Below are 15,018 nucleotides of genomic sequence, written 5' to 3'. Positions count from 1 at the left end.
AATTGCGTTTTAAAGGGGTCTCCAAACCAAATAAAACTCTTGAAGCAATTGTTGAAGCCTGCAGTTCAGTGACAAGCCATGAGATATTCCTGATGCATGTGTTTACTCTGGCAAACTACTTAATTGTTCCTCCGTTTCCGTTGAAACAAATGCAGCATTAAAACATTATTATGTCTGCTCACTTGTTTGCTTTGTGGATTTACATAAAGCGTGCCCAATTGAAAAGGGATAAGGCCAACATGCAGAGAATCTATACAGGCAGGAGAGGGCCCTTGCGTTGTGCTGTGTGACTCAGCTGTCAAAGAGCCGGGCCGCTTTTGAATCCTGTCATAATCTGTATTTAAACTTGATCACAGCCCAAAATAAGAGAGCAGATCTGCTTGGCATCATTTTCACGAATCAGCACCTGATTGCATTAAAGCTGTTAGAAAAAAGGGAATTTGTTGTAACCCTAATTACAAAATTGGAAACGTAAATTGGGATTTTAGGCTGCTGAATAAAGCTATAAGGTCCTGGGTTATCTCTTAAAGGGATCTGATCAGCCAGCATTCCTTTTTTTTTTTTTGTCATTGTTTTTCTAAACAAGCTATCATGGGGGCTTTCTATGGTTTTATCAGCGTGAAGTTTGTGCCTCTCCAAAAGGCTGCACTCATTTATTTACACTAATTGCACTGCACTGTATACGAAAGTGATAATTCCATGAATATTCCTAATCAGTGTTTTCTCCGCAAGAAACAATCTAATTACTTCCTTCCAAAATGATTTTATTGGACCAATTTTTGCACGCACAGGATTGCATATGTTTACTTCTTATTCAGTTTTTTAAATGCACCGAAGTCTTGAAACATAAAATGTCATAATCAAAAAAGGCTAACGGATCTAAATACTTAAACCGGAAAACATCTACACTTGAATTCATTGGTAAGTGTAAATGTTGAATGACGTGCAAATATTTTTTTTTTAATGTGTATTAATGAAAAGTCAGCTATAAGAATACAACAATGTAAAAAAAAAAAAAAAAGGGGGGGAGGGGGCTTTCCAAGGGTTTCCTAGCAGTCCAATTCACAACAACAAAAACAACTAGATCCTTACCTACAAGTTGAAGAAACAGCAACATCTGAACTGGTTAAAACTGTCTGCACCTGCGTTGAAGGAAAAAAAAAAAAGCTGCAGTTTTATTCTACATCGGTGGCTGAGTTTCAGCTCAGCCAAAAAGCATGCCTCATAATGAAAATAAAACACAAAAACATGAAGGAGGAAGAGGACACTGCAGCAGTGAAAGGCATATTGACTTTAAATTGAAGCCTAGACTGTTGTTTCTTCCTGCAGGTCTCCCCTCCCCTCCCCCTGTCAGGGGAAAGGCAGCCAAATGAGGGGGATTGTGATTCATCAGTGGCCTATGACAGCTGCAAACTGGATTACCCCTCCCCCTCCCAGGAACTTGTAAGACAGTTTCTCTGCTAAGGTAGTTAGACCAAGGTGCCTGGGAAAAAGGTAGCTATTAACAGAATGCCCCTGTGCAACAGAAGCAGCTCAGGCTTTAAATCCCCTGAACCTTCAGAGCGATCTTTCAGCTTCTCTTATCACTGCTTGAAATATGGTTCCCTCCTCCCCCCCTTGACAGTTTTCTATCCCTATCAGGTTGGTTTTCGTCTTCATTTACCCTTTGTCACTTAGCAATCTCTAGGTCAGCTCCTGGGCAGGGTTTTTTTTGTTTTGATGGATGATAGACTTGAAATATGGACACTTACGCTTTAGCTTTTGGTTAAACTAGAACTTCTAACGATACTGTTTGGTGAGAAGTATTTTGTGGCGGGGGGTGGAATTTGCTTCAACTGTACAAGTATCGCAGATAGTTTCAACTAATGTCACCGTGTGGTATATATTCCATGCAGTGAAAGATACTGACGCGGCTCTACTGAAAGGAAGGCGGTTTAATTTCCGTCGTGTGCAACTTTTCACGCCAGATTCTGCATTGTCAAATAAGGCAGCGCTGATCTTAATCTTGAAATTAAGGCAGCGCATCTTAATCTTGAAATTAAGAATCATAAAGAAGGCCGGACTTCAACAGTAGGAAATCAGAAAACGTCGACCTATTAACGAAGAAAAACGATTAAGATTCACAATTCTGATAAGCCTTGCAAGCATTTTTGTAGAACTAAAATTCTTTTAAAGGCGCTGTCACGTGTATTGGATTAAACCACTGCTTTTAATGTGTTCTGCTGCAGACCGGTCTTTCCTTTATACCTAGTAGAAATCACATTTGCCAGCAGGTGAGGAGAGGCTTTTGGCTTGAAAGCACAAAAACTTCCCTGGCAGAGAGAAGATGTTGTTTGAAAGCCTCTTCTCAGAATCTTTGATGTGCAGATCCATTCAACCTGAACTGACTTTTCTTTGACGATCCCAAAACAAACCCAAGAGAGAGGCATTTTAAGTACCATCAGCCGAGCAAATCTCACTTATTCCTTCACAGAAATTACTAACAGAAGCTTTACTTTTTGTAAAACTATTACGTCACAGGCAACGTTTGAAAACTTGGACTGACCAGCCTTTGATTGGAAACTACAGGCTACCTTTAACTTTTCCATTTCTGAATATATCTTGTTTAACGCATCACTTATGAACAGAATCTGAGCTACATGTCTGTGAAAATCAAAGCAGATATTATTTTCCTTTGGAAAAAAAACAAATCAAAATGCTGATCTATGAAAGAGTAATATGCCTCCTGGACACTTTTTTATTTATCGAGGTTAAAAAGCAAGGACCAAATTTGCTCTCTCGAATATTCGATGGAGTGGAATTATTATCTACATAGTGTTCTCTTTTTAAATCTCGCTATTATTGTCAGCGTTAGATTTTAGATTTGGCAATTGTCTTGTTCTTTAATAGTATTTTAATTCCATAAAAACGTGGCTGGCGAAATGAAACATACAAACATGTGAGACAAGTTAACCTTAACATGAAAATCCTATCAGGGTGTGTGTAGATATAAAAATCAAAATCAAAATTTTAAATTTCCAATTTAAAGATGCCAAGTTAATTTAAAATAGGCCTATATTTAAAATTAAGCTATTGTTATCATAGAAAAATACTGCAAACATATACTAACTAGACCCTAAGTATAGGAGAGTGTGTGTGCGTGTGTATACATGTGTAATGCCTGTCTCTTTATATCATTTATAATCATCCAGATGCAAATAGGTGTATATGGATAATTGCTGTCAGTTATTATATAGATACATAAACACTCACTCTTTACCTCTGTTGTTATTTACTAATGTGCATCCAAGTTTTCACTTTTTTATCAGCTATTCCTTGGAGCCCCGGGAATTATTTAAACCATGTGTTGTGTGTTGCCATATTTAAAAAGGAGACTTTAATCAAAATAACTTTAAAACAACTAATCCTCACTTAGGCTGGTCAGCTGAATCCACATAGTGGCTCAGGAAAAATAAATCCACTCCCAAGAATGCGAAGAGACAACAATTAGACACAGATGTGAGTGAAATTAGTTACAGTGTACAAAATGCTACACTTCACATGCCTGTAGGTTTTTATGTGTGGTACAAAATTACAGTGCGGTAAGAAAACATATTGTTAACAGTCCACAAGAACAAAAATTCTGGAGTATGCTTTTTTTTCTCCTTGTTGAGCTTTTTTTTTTATGTGCTGGAAGTATTAGCAATGTACTGTATATAATATTGCATAAACTATATTTAGTCACAGAAACGGTAGGAACTGTTCCAGCTGTCATAAAAGCAAAGGCATCTGCGGAACCGGCCTTCATACTCAAAATCCACCCTATGACTGTCCTTTAAAAAAAAAGAATCTTGAATATGTACTTCTGACCACACAGTCTCTTTCAGTAAGATTACACTGGGGGGGAGGGGGGACACTTCTTCGAACACCTATGATTTTTTTTATTATTATTATTATTTCTATTTTTTTGCCAACTGGTCCAGTCAGTTCCCTTTAGACACAATTAATCTAATATTTTAAATAGTCTGGATTGGAAGACAGATGGCATCTCTAAGTGCTAAAAACACAATATATAATGAAAGGAGCACTAACCTACGCTTATAATGCAACCCCAAAACATCACATTCTGATTAGTTAATGAGGCATGTTAAGTTCTCTTAAAAATATAAATTTATAATTCTTCACAGATGTAAGCATTCTTGATGTTCAATTTGTCTCTCTCTCCTTTTGCTAAACCTGATATAGTACGCCACCAATCCATTGAATAGCCACATTAAATCTGCTAATTCCATGCTCTTCAACCCCAGAAATTATTTCCAGAAGGCAAACTTGCTTTGAGAGATCAAACGAGACTTAAAGGTACACTTTTCTCACATTTTCCCTACCACAGAGCTCAGGATCCAGAGGAAAATTCATGACTCTTGCACTGTTTATTATACTTTTGCTAAATTACAAATCAAAAGCATCTGACAGAACATCACGCGCCTGGCCAAAAAAAAGTTAATAATGTTCTGTGAAAAGTAAACTGCAAATGGGAAGAGCTTCTTATGGCTCAGCAGCGCAGAGCAAATAAAATAAAAGTACTTGTCCAAATTATGGGGTTTCGTCTTATTTTTTTGCTTACTAGAAGCAATTTTTACAAAATGACTGTAATTTAAAACATTTTTATCCAGCTGAAAAGAAATTTTCAAAGTGAAAATGCCAGACTTATCCAAATAAATAGAGCCGGCATGCTAGCTGATTTTCCTGAACCACAGATCAACCCAGTCTGCCTAATGGAGCCTTAAAGGCCATGGCAAATTTATAATCTGAATTTGAATTTATCAAAAAACAGTATTCTTCCTTGGAAGCAACATATTCAATATTTTAAATAAGCCTCATTTTCACTTGCCTATAATTGCTTCATAAAGTAATAAATTGTGTATCATGGGTATTCTCAAGTTTGGCTACTAAGCTATTAGTCGTTTTATCTATATAGCACAATTGTCTGATAGTTGTTGGGTTTTTTTTAATACATATATAAAATCATATATAACTGCAAAGATTTTCATGATAAAAGCCAAATGCATTAAAATAAAACCCTGTAAAATTCAAACTCATTTCAAAGCTGCTCAAAATAACCCCTTTTCAGTGCTAATGTAGCCAAACAAGTGTTTTTATCTTCATAGCAATTTGGTAAATGCCCCAAATCAGAATTTTAAGTAAGGGTATTATTTTAAAAGAAACATTTGTTTTGAACTTTTAATAAACGTATTAAGGTGGAAACATTTTTAGCAGATTTTTTTATATGCTCGCTATCATGCACTTCATAGAATCCCTATCCTGTGCCATTTTTGCCTTCCCAAACTTGTTTATTGGTTTGCCTGTGATGAACTCGGAGGGCTGCTGTCCTCTCACTGAGGTTTTGCAGAGGGTGAGGATAGTTTGCTAAGCGCTCCAGAACTGAGCAGTGGTTTAATTAAGTCCCCTTTGCCTGTCAGGGAACAGAATTTTACCCATTGAATGTTGCTCGCTTGGACTTAGGAAATACGAGCAACTCCAAGACAAAAACATACACCAGTTACATTTTCCTCCCTCTCTTTTATAGGAATTATATACAAACACGAATATGTTTTTGCTATAAGAACTTAAATATTTTTTCTTTTTTCTATATATATATATATATATATATATATATATATATTGTATATTTTTTTCTAACTACGTCTGCTATGAAGCCTGAGGAGTTATTCATGTTTTTTGTACATCACAGATCAACTTTCTGATACCTGTTTTAAAAGCCTTTCATAAATTATGATTTATGAAGTACACCCTCCAGGAAATGAAATATTTCTTGGCAGCATAGAAAAGGTGATTTCTTCTTCTAATCTCTTGTTTGAAGTGATCAAATCAGATTACCAGACATGTCAATGAAATGTTAACTTTAGGATTATAAGTCAAAATTTAAAGAAAAATACTTTCCAGTTGTCAATGTTTACTCTGCTTGAAAAGCTGTCCTTTGGGGATCAGCATGGTGGTTCTCCCCCACCCCCCACCCCCCTTTGCGTTTGTAAAATTGAAATAGAAGCAGAGTTGTTTTTCTTTTCCTCAGTATAATTTTTTTTTTCTTTTCTAAATTCCATTGGTTTACTCCTATGTTAACTTCACCCCGTCCTTAGTCTTGTCCTAAATGAAAAATCAGGTCGTCTTCCTTAGACTTAGAAAGATGTAAAGAAAAGAGCGGCAAATGAGATCAGAGGCACAAAATCCTGAGTACCACAAATGATTTTACCTCTGAGTTGTTTGATCTTGTACTGAAACGTGTAACCTAAAACGTTAGCGACCTAAAGCGCCTGGAAATTTGATTGAGATAATTAATATAGTTACATACGTATAAACATGATAAGTAAAGTTAAAGAAATGTGGGAAGTATTGCATGGTAGGCTATAATTCAGGTGAAAGATGTGGTGGTGGTGGGGGGGGACTAGGGGGGAGGGCTGTTGTTACCCCAGTCTGTGCCCACTAGGACAGCTGTCTTCAGCCCACGCAAATCTGAAAACAGTTTTGTACTTACAGGGAACTTTATATCCGCTGAATCCACCAGCCTTATGCACTCCCCTTCCAAGTTGTGAGTTAGCAACCCATCATTCCTTAAATAGTTGTATTCCTGGACCAGAGACAGAGCAGCGGTGCCGAGCTGCGTCCCCGCCGTAAACTCTCACTCGGGGACGGCAGAGAAGGAGCGGGGGGGCGTCTGCGTGACTGCAGCTGCTCACGCGGGGGCGTCTGCGGGCGTAACGCAGCCGCCGCAGCAGCCGCGCTGCGCTTTCCCAGGAAGTGGCGCTGGGGAGTCTGCCTCTAGCCCCAAACCGGTCACCATCGGCTCCCCCCTCGCTCTGCTGCTGAGCTGCAGCTCTGGGCAACGTGCCGCAAACCGGGGCCCAAAACGGGAGAGAGGTTCGCAGACAAAGGCAGAGCCGACTCGTCTTCCCTCCTATTTGTTTGCTCAGTCTTGTAGGTCTGCCCACGTAGCCTCAGGGCTTTTTTTTGTGTGTGTAAGGCAAACCACAGTTTTCTCTCTTGTCCCAACCTTATTGGTTTAAGCAGAACAATTGAAATGAGTAGCAGTGTGCTGCTTGGATCGACCTCGCCGCTTCAGGAAAAAAATATTATGTAAATGAACGAACTCCTGGTATCTGAATAAACAGCTGTGTGTGAACAGCCCAGCTCAAGAACTCTGTCAACTGGCAGCAGCTACCCATTAATTTCTTCTGGGTGCAGCTATAGATTGCCCTGCTGTATCTCCCTTCCCTCCCCCACCCCCAGCTATTCGCTATCCTCCAGCTATTCAATATTTTCTATTTCTATGTGAAATGCTAGAATATACAGATTTGGCAATGCACCTTGCTTACAATATGACTGTGTTTGCATTCCTAACTATGCTGCCCTCAATCTGTAAAAGTTGGAGGGGCGGGGGATTCACAATATGAAATCCCCATGGGAAAAGTTTACATAAATTCCTTTCAAACAATGTGGGGGACTGCATATTTCTCAGATATTTGCTCGCTTAAGGGACTGATGAATTTTGCATACTTCTGCTCAATTTTGTTTTCTTTCATAGTAGTGACCTAGAATTAAACACATTTTATATATATGAAGAATAAAAGACAATATTACTTTCACATAAAATAAAATAAAAAAAAGATAGCCAATGGGATATAAAACGAATTAAATAAATAAATAGACGCTGTTTATATGCTTTAATATTTTTAGTTCTTATATTCCACAAAATCAATTAACTTCTATGGGGATAAAAATTTTAAAATAGATCAGCCAATCATTGGAGAGAAAAAAATCAGTCAAAAAAATAGATAAACTAATACCTATCTATTGGGTATTCATTAAAGATTTCTTTAAAACCAAAGCCTTTAGATGTTTTCTAAATAAATCATATTTAATATGTGTTCTTACTTGGATAGGAAGGGTATGCCAGATCTGTGCAAGCAAAGGTGAATGGGAAACTAGGTCTAGAGCGGAGGCTCTTTGGGCTTGGAAATTGTAACAATAATGGACTTCTAGACACAGTCATTCTAACTGAGGAAGGACAAGCAATCAAGCCCATCATATAGGAAGGGGCATTTCCCTATAAGTTATTAAAGATCATAATGCACAATTTGAAATGAGACTTGCACAACTATTTTGAAAGTATATTCAAAGTATATTTCATTTTCCCCATCAAAATATTCCCATAGTTTTATTCAGAACTGCATTTATTATTATTATTATTTTTTTTTTTTTGCACAGTCAAAATGTCCATATTATAAAGGCATTAATTAACCGTGAACCTCAATTACAGAGGGCTTGCCTTAAGTTTTCATGTAGGGGAAAATATCTTCAGGGGAAAGGGGAAAAAACTACTTAATTCAATAATAAAGAATGAAAATGAATTACAAATCTCTGATTAGGATGAAGAATATGGTTTCAAATGTTATGGTTAAGAGTTTACTTTTTTAGTCAGTCGTATGTGCTTTTCATACAATTCATCACAATTAATATATTTAAATATAATTATGCATGTTTGACACCTGATTCATAGCATCTGTTTTTGGATTTTGCTTGAGAACCCCTTTATCACAATATAAACAATAAAAATGAAGGACTGGGAAAGGTAGGCTGGGCATTATAACTCTGCTCCTCTCAGCCATTATAATTGTGATTTGGAATGAAGGAAGTGTAATAGCAGATTATTTTAGAACAGATTTTGCACATACAGACCCACAGATTTTCCTGCCTTCAGATAACTAATCTCAAATACTGTGTGCAATTCTGGTGTATCAAAAAAGATATAGTGGAATTAGAAAGGGTACAGATAAGGGCAGCAAAAGTGATAAAAGGGATGGGACGACTTCCCTATGAGGAAAGGCTAAAGTGGTTAGGGCTCTTCAGCTTGTAGAAGAGACAGCTCGGGGGTGATATGATGGAGGTCTATAAAGTACTGAGTGGAGTACAAAGGGTAGATGTGAATCACTTGTTTACTCTGTCTAAAAATATTAGGACTAGGGGGCATGTGATAAAGCTACAAAGTAGTAGATTTAAAACAAACTGGAGAAAATATTTCTTCACTCAATGTGTAGTTAAACTCTGGAATTCATTGCTGGAGAGTGTGGCGAAATTGGTTAGCTTAGCAGGGTTTAAAAAAGGTTTGGATAATTTCCTACAAGAGAAGTCCATAGACCATTATTGAGATGGCTTGGGGAAATCCACTGCTTATTCCTAGGATAAGCAGCATAAAATCTGTTTTACTACTTAAGATCTAGCTAGGTACTTGGGACCTAGGTTGACCCCATTGTTGGAAACAAGATACTGGGCTCGATGGACCTTTGGTCTGTCCCAGTATGGTAATTCTTATGCTCTTATGAGATAAAAATATTATTCAGTTTTGGGCCTATTTGAAAAATGAATAGCCACTTTTCCTAGAATGTGAACACTGTGGATATCACAGAAGCACAATGTTATATCAAACCTCCAAGATATCCCAGAGGTAAGGGCGCCTGATTTCACGCATACCTGTGTGTAGCCAAGAAACTGTGGGGCAGTTGCCTTCCATACAGGGCAGCATTAATTCGTTGAGGGCCCCTAGGCACACAAATACACTGGGCCCCCTGCCCCACCCCTGCCCCACCTCCACCATGCGCCCAGGCGGAAACAGGAAGCTGTGTCAGAGGGAAGCTTTGGGCATGCAGCACCGCTTGCACAATTACGGTTCCCATTGCCTTTCTTACCCGCGTTGCTTGCTTGTCTTACTTTCTGTCGATGGTGGGGGGGACACCACGTTGCCGATCAATGCTGGAGTGGCCCATCGCCATTTGGAAAAAACAACGTTGATGCCCTTCTTCATCAGGCCTCCCTGACCATTTCGGGCCCTAGGCATGTGCCTACTTGGTCTATTGGTTAATCCTGCCCTGCTTCCATACATGGGAGCTCAGGCTAATTTTTGTTGAGCCAACAGGCCAATGGATTTACACAACCAACAAAAACAGAATTCACCTGCCACCTCATGGTCCACAGTTTTTTTGGTTGGTTGGTTTTTTTGCTTGTCCCAAAAGATATAATGACCCACATTATCCTGCATTTTTGATCCAGGTACATACGAATTCAGTCTACAGAGATGACAGCGCTCTTCACAACTCCATATACCACTTATAACTATATGAATGTGAACAGAGCCCTTGGAAAATACTTTTGTAACAAATAAAAAAAAGAAAAAGAAACCCTCACTGTAAATATGACAGACTTGAACAGGTGATAGGCAATTCAATAATAATGGGTCCTAAACTATCTTTAGAAGTAGTGGAGGAGGGCTTAGGAGTGAGAAGCGGTCTAGCATTTAAAACATTAATCGTTGATTAAAAAAACATTTTAAGGTGTCAGCTCCAGATGCTCCTTAACTTCTGACTGTGACACTGGACAAGTCACTTTATCTCCTCCTGGGAAACAACTGAAAAGAAAGCGTTTGACTTCATCGGGCTTATTTTAGTCCATGAGTTATAGTTGGTGGGGCTTTGAAAAGGTTATGTATCTTGCCCAACCTGAAAGGGATGACGATGGGAAAAGAGGGCATTGAAATCTGAATTTGTTCTAACCACTGGACAACTTTATTATTTTTCTGTTTCAAAAAGGGATTCATTGAAAACATGGGATGTTTTAACACTCACTAGTATTAAATAAAAAAAACAAAACAAAACCCAAAGTTTAATATCTTGGTGTCAGTTAGTATAGAGAAAATTTTATTGGTGGACTTTTCTGTTAGATTGTGGCATATTTCTGCAAATGTACAAGCACTGTATTATTATTATTGAAATGCAACCTTTTTAATCTGTTTTTTTGGTTTGGTTTTTTTAAAAACTAATTGTAGAAATGAAATGCTGGTTAATATTAAGAGGACATTAAGACTTGGAATACTAAATCATTCTCATACAGGTACAAACTAGTGTCAAAATATCAACAGAAGTGATTTAGCATATATAACATATTCATTAGCACTTTATAAGAAATATATTGCCTGCAAAATCAGTTTAACACTTTTTAACCCATGAAATGAACATATTAAGTTGATTTGCACATGTTTAAAATTTCTAATGCATGTTAACATTTTTATTTTTTTTAAAAAGTGTGTGAAACAAACAAAAGCCTGAAAATCTGGGAAAAAAAGACTGAGAAAAAAAAATTCAAATTGGATTAATTTTTCCTTCTGTGGACGCCCCACTATAGGCACTATAGCATAATTCAACTTTCCTCATTCTTAAAATGAAAACAGTGCTGCTCTGTACCAGGGGTTGCTGAAAAGTTCTCAGCGCAACCAAGAGAATGACATGGATATGATTAAATCAATGATCTGAAACAATGCAAAAAAGAGAATTTCGTTTCTGAAAATTGGCACTTGAACGAAATAACACTCTCTTCGGCTACAGTTGCAAAAGTAATGCTCAGAATTTAGGAAGTTGGTTGGATGGACTGAGAACGTTTCAGCGCTGCCTCGTATCAGGACATTGTGGGGGTAATTTTATGCTGAGTTTTGCCCGTTTTATGCATGGAAAAGGGCTTTGACTGCATGCACATGTAAAACTTTGAGCACTGAGAAGGCGTGTACTTTTCCTAATATGTGTGCAGGCATGTTCAGGTATGTTGTTCAGGAGGACTTGCAAATTACACATGTAGGATCAAATTCTATATATGTTGCCCAAAAAAATCTTTGGCAAAAAAAACTGCATTTAGTGCTATTCTATAAACTACCTCTGCAGTTAGGCATGGTTTATTGAATATATGTAGCACCCATCCACGCAACTAACATTTAGGGCAATAAAAATCAGGCAGATTCTAGAACAATCTGCCTAACTTTTAGGAACTCCTCACAAGCCACCCATGACCCTTTTCTGTCCATTCCCCCTTCTGAGATCTGTGTAGAATTTATAGGCACCACTTCATAGAATATGTTTAGAAGGTTGTTCACATAAATTCGAATTAGTTCCAATAATTGCTTGTTAATTGGAAATGATCGACCCTGATTAGTTTAATGTACAGTACTGCATGCATCTGGTAGTGCTATAGAAATAATAAATAGTAGTAGTAGATTAAGTTGTGTGCGCAAATTGACAATGCACACAGATTTGTGCGTGGAACTTTGGTCGCAGTATATAGAATTTGGTGGGGGAGGAGTAGTGTATAAAATATCCCTCACAATATGTGCATTTATATCCATTTCTGAGCAGGTGTAAATGTATGTGGGTGCATTTTAGCAACAATATCTGCTATATTTGTGATGCTGTATGTAAAGGCGTGGCTGTCTCTGTTGTCTTTACAGAATAGCCTTTCAACCTTGGCTTTCTGTTGTAGAATTATCCTCTTGCTGCTTTTCTCCTGAAGGATATTATTTTATTTATTTATTTAGATCACCTGCTCAGATTGCTTCAGGTTTGGGTTTACTTCAGACTGCAGTTGCAGACACTCCTTTCCCACATGGTGGGAACATATGCTCCAGGAAAAGCCAAAGCAGCTGATTTGATCTACACTGGAGATATGCATCAGTGGCCTTTTGTATCTATTACAGAAAGAGTGATTCATGGGTGATTTCTGTCTACCTATTGGGAGGGAGGGATAATTTGCTTAAAAAAAAGCAGAAATTGGCCAATTACATAAGGTGATTTGGGAATTTCCAGTGAATAAGCTCCCTGATGAGCACTCAATTGTGAAACCTTAGTTGGATCCTCTGTACTGAATATATAATGTGCATTGGTAATTACTTATTAGATATCAGATCTAATTGAAATCTTTACGTCTGTGTATTATATCCTACACTGAGACCTTTTCTAATATGTAACTCATTACCCCATATAGACCAAAAAGGTCTCAGCTGGTTTACTGTGAAATGCAATATTTATTTACTGTACCATGTACTATATTATATAAATTTAGAAAAATCCAGAGCTGCTTTATTACTGATGCATTCATAATCCAAGTTTCCAAGTTTATTTAAAATTTGTTATTCCACCTATACAAAGTTCAAAGCGGAGTACATTTAAAATGGATAAGTACATGGAATGCGACTAACAAAATTTACAGGACCAAATATAGTCAGACAGATAAACTGGAACAATAGAAAATAGGCAAGGACTACATTGAGATAGAAAGGTGACGTATGTGGTAAGAACAAGAGGAGGGGGAAAAGATCTAATGATATATATGTGTAAAAAGTAAAAAAAAAAATCTTAAGTCGTCCTTAATAGGATGGTTATAGATTGAAGGCATCTTTGAACAAAAAGGCCTTTAATTGTGATTTGAAGTTTGTGAAAGACATTTCTTCCTTTAAATCAATGGTCTCAAACACGCGGCCCGGGGGCCACTTGCGGCCCGTCAGGTACTATTTTGAGGCCCTCAGTATGTCTATCATAATCACAAAAGTTAAATAAAACAGTTTCTTGATCATATGTCTCTAGCTATAAATGACAATATTATTATTAAGACTTAGCCAAAAGGAAAGATTTATAAGCTATAAACAGTTTTACCTCATGCAAAATTGTCAAATCTTTAATAACACATGAACTATATTTTCAGAGGCCCTCCAAGTACCTACAAATCCAAAATGTGGCCCTGCAAAGGATTTGAGTTTGAGACCACTGCTTTAAATGGATTAGAGCGGCATTCCAGAGCGAAGATGCAGTAACTGAAAAGATTGTTGTATGCGCTGTATTGATATGTCTTAATGATGGAACACAATCATTCAATACGGTATACAGTAAATTGACAAATTCTGTATTCAGATTGATTTTCAATGAAAATGTTCCAAAGTAAGGCAAAGAAATCCCAACTTCTAGTTGTATATATTGTATACACTGCAGTATTTCTTTATTTAATATGTCTTATATTCTGCTTCCATCATAGAAAGATCAGATGGCTCCAAACTACAACAACACGCTGCTTCACTTTATAGAAACCAATACAGAGGAAAAAAATTAGGACATGCAAGGTACGAATAAGCAAGTTAGTTCAATGTATTATAAAATGGTATGTGGTCTTCATCATAAGGCGTATGGGGACAGACTTAAAGATCTCAATCTGTATACTTTGGTGGGGAGATGGGAGATATGATAGAGACGTATAAATACCTATGTAATATAAATGTGCCTAAGTCGAATCTCTTTCATTTGAAAAGAAACTCTGCAATGAGAGAGCATAGGATGAAGTTAAGAGGTGATAGGCTCCGGAGTAATCTAAGGCAGGGGTGTCCACACTTTTTTGGCTTGTGATCTACTTTTAAAATGACCAAATCAAAATGATCTACCAACAATAAAATTTTTAAAAAGCACAAAGTACACTGTACGCAGAGAAAATGTTAATTATCATTTATATTCGGGGGGAGGGGGGTTCATAGAGGTCAAGGCAGATGACTTTAAAATATGCAATACATAGCAGAAAGAACTCGGATATGTGAAAAATCAAAGATATTAAAGATACACTTTCACAAGAAAGATACAAAAATATCATGTATAATGTAGACAGTGCTGCTTTAGTTTAAAGGGATGTGTTTCAAAAAAAATGGAGGAAAAGCCTCAGACAGAAGCCCTCCCACCGCCACAAAGGTGGATTAAGGTGGTTGGGTGATAACCTCACTGGCAAAAAAACCTCCATTTCACTCCCAAGTATAAAAACTTTAGCAGGGCTGTCTATGCAAGTTGATAGAAGAAAAGCTTTCAACTTACCGATCAACTGAAGATAAGTTGAAAGCTTTTCTTCTATCAACTTGCATAGACAGCCCTGCTAAAGTTTTTATACTTGGGAGTGAAATGGAGGTTTTTTTGCCAGTGAGGTTATCACCCAACCACCTTAATCCACCTTTGTGGCGGTGGGAGGGCTTCTGTCTGAGGCTTTTCCTCCATTTTTTTGAAACACATCCCTTTAAACTAAAGCAGCACTGTCTACATTATACATGACATTTTTGTATCTTTCTTGTGAAAATTTAAAATATGCAATGTCACCTCTGTAACAACTATACAGAAATAGACA

General features: G+C 37.4%; 1 protein-coding gene across 6 annotated transcripts in view; it reads right to left on the bottom strand.

Moving 5' to 3' along the window:
* EYA1 (EYA transcriptional coactivator and phosphatase 1) overlaps positions 1-7,020 on the bottom strand; it is a 329,665-nt gene extending 322,645 nt beyond the window's left edge. For 2 of the 6 annotated variants that reach the window (XM_033934041.1, XM_033934043.1), the window contains exons 1-2: positions 6,533-7,020; positions 1,093-1,142 (exon numbers count right to left, since the gene is read on the bottom strand). The gene's annotated coding sequence lies outside the window, so the exon portion shown is untranslated. Of the gene's footprint in view, positions 1-1,092; positions 1,143-2,247; positions 2,260-6,532 lie in introns of those variants that run through there. The other 4 variants (XM_033934042.1, XM_033934044.1, XM_033934039.1 and 1 more) reach the window with 3 other exon arrangements.
* Between the last annotated feature and the right edge of the window lie 7,998 nt (positions 7,021-15,018).

Source organism: Geotrypetes seraphini, chromosome 2, assembly GCF_902459505.1.
Source record: "Geotrypetes seraphini chromosome 2, aGeoSer1.1, whole genome shotgun sequence".
NCBI lineage: Eukaryota > Metazoa > Chordata > Amphibia > Gymnophiona > Dermophiidae > Geotrypetes > Geotrypetes seraphini.
This window is presented reverse-complemented; position numbering and strand designations above follow the sequence as displayed.